This window comes from Daucus carota, chromosome 6 (genome assembly GCF_001625215.2).
Source record: "Daucus carota subsp. sativus chromosome 6, DH1 v3.0, whole genome shotgun sequence".
In the NCBI taxonomy this organism is placed as follows: domain Eukaryota; kingdom Viridiplantae; phylum Streptophyta; class Magnoliopsida; order Apiales; family Apiaceae; genus Daucus; species Daucus carota.
The window spans coordinates 2,132,346-2,134,845 of record NC_030386.2 but is presented as its reverse complement, the minus strand read 5'-3'; positions in this window follow the sequence as shown (position 1 = coordinate 2,134,845).

The window sequence follows — 2,500 nt, the reverse complement described above, 5'->3', positions numbered from 1 at the left end:
GGGCGCCCTGTGGGCGCCTTGGGGCGCCGATGCCTCGGGGCGCCTCCCTCGACGGGCAGTTTCCTCTTGATAAAACACACACACACGCGCGCGCGTACGTGCGTGCGTTTGCGTCGGTGCGTCGGTGCGTCGGTGCGCGGGCGCCGGCGCCTTAGGCGCCTTTGGGCCGACGGGCGACGGGCGTCGGGCGTCGGGCGCCGCTGCTCGGGGGCGCCCTGTGGGCGCCTTGGGGCGCCGAGGCCTCGAGGGTGCTCGTTGGGGCTCTCAAAGGGCGCTCTTCAAGCACTTTGCTGCGCGCGCGCGCGCAGGGCGCTCCTCGGGCGCTCCTCGGGCGCGCGCGGGGCGCTCGTTGGGGCGCTCCTCAGGCGCGCGCGCGGGGCGCTTGTTGGGGCGCTCCTTGGGCGCTCGTCAGGCGCTTTCAGGCGCGCGCGGGGGGCGCTCGTTGGGGCGCTCGTCGAGCGCTCATCAGGCGCGCGCGGGGCGCTCGTTTTGGGCGCTCCTCGGGCGCTCTTCAGGCGCTCATTGGGCGCTTCGGGCTATCATCATGGAACTACATGGGCATTCTATGCTTCGCCAGTCCTGAGTTGGTGGCACAAGGTTATAACCCAAAAACATGGGCATTCATAACCGAATACGAAATGCTTGGTTACCACGACATGCGGGCCCATGGTCTTGGGATGATTCTCAGCATCTTGGGCACGTTTTTCCTTGTCGACGCTATTCTGCAGAGCTGACGCATGTTCGGCCGAGCCAAATAGTCTTTAAACCGAGTCTCGATGGGGCGCTCTTCGGGCGCTCTTCGGGCGCTTCTCGGGCGCTTTGGGCTATCATCCTGGAACTATGCGGGCATTCTATGCTTGGCCAGTCCTGAGTTGGTGGCATAAGGTTATAACCCAAAAACTGCTCTCCTGGAGGCGGGCTGTCGACTCTGGAGTCCTTAGATGACACCAGTGCTCGGCGCCGTCTTGGTAGCTTTGAGTCTTTGATCTCATTGCTTGGGGAAAATTGACAGCGTTGGTGAGGATCCAGGTCACTTCACCGACAGGACCCTAGGGAACGGGTTAGAAGGGAGGGGTTCTCCACCCTCCCTGTGGGCAGACGGTATTCGGGCGCCTCGGGCTCTCTTCGGGATCCTGGTTGAGCACTCCACTTGGATGCTTGGCCAGTCTTGAAGGGGGCATGTTCCAACTAAAAACTGCCCTCCCCCATGGCTGAGGAGCCCTTGGGCTCTTTTGCTTGTGGGGAACAACGTTGGTGTGATTAGGATCAGACGCACCAACGGTGACCTGGTAGGAGTGATCCGTTTGTTGGAGGGGTCGGGCTCCCCCCTCCAAAAACAACGTTGGTGTAAAATTGGCCATAGCACCAACGGAGACCGTCCCGGAGCGGCCAAGCGGGAGGGGAAACTTCCCCCCTCCCGCTGGGAAGATTTTTAAGAGACCAGATGGTAGTGTTCCCAAAGACATTCATGTGGGGTGCTTGGCGTAGACTTGATGGTATTTTGCCCAAAGACACTCCTATGGGGTGCTCGGCCTAGACCTGATGGTTCGTGCTAAGACATTCTGCGGGGTGCTCGGAATAGACCTGACGAGAACTTGAAATCTTCCCTCCCCCCTGGCGGGGCTGCCAACTCTGGTGTCCTCGGATGACGCCGGTGCTTGACGCTGCTAGGGTCGCTGAGGAGTCCTCGGGCTCTTTGGCGTTTGGGAAAAACGTTGGCGTGAATAGGGTCAGACACGTCGACGTTGACCGTGAAGGAGAAGTGATCCATTCGTATGGAGGGGACCCCGGCTCCCCCCTCCCGAAAACAACGTTGGTGTAAATGGCCATAGCACCAACGGAGACCGTCCCGGAGCGGCCAAGCGGGAGGGGAAACTTCCCTCCTCCCGCTGGGAAGATTTTTAAGAGACCAGATGGTAGTGTTCCCAAAGACATTCATGTGGGGTGCTTGGCGTAGACTTGATGGTATTTTGCCCAAAGACACTCCTATGGGGTGCTCGGCCTAGACCTGATGGTTCGTGCTAGGACATTCTGCGGGGTGCTCGGAATAGACCTGATGAGAACTTGAAATCTTCCCTCCCCCCTGGCGGGGCTGCCAACTCTGGTGTCCTCGGATGACGCCGGTGCTTGGCGCTGCTAGGGTCGCTGAGGAGTCCTCGGGCTCTTTGGTGTTTGGGAAAAACGTTGGCGTGAATAGGGTCAGACACGTCGACGTTGACCGTGAAGGAGAAGTGATCCATTCATATGGAGGGGACCCCGGCTCCCCCCTCCCGAAAACAACGTTGGTGTAAATGGCCATAGCACCAACGGAGACCGTCCCGGAGCGGCCAAGCGGGAGGGGAAACTTCCCCCCTCCCGCAGGGAAGATTTTTAAGAGACCAGATGGTTGTGTTCCCAAAGATATTCATGTGGGGTGCCTGGCGTAGACTTGATGGTAATTTGCCCAAAGACACTCCTATGGGGTGCTCGGCCTAGACCTGATGGTTCGTGCTAGGACATT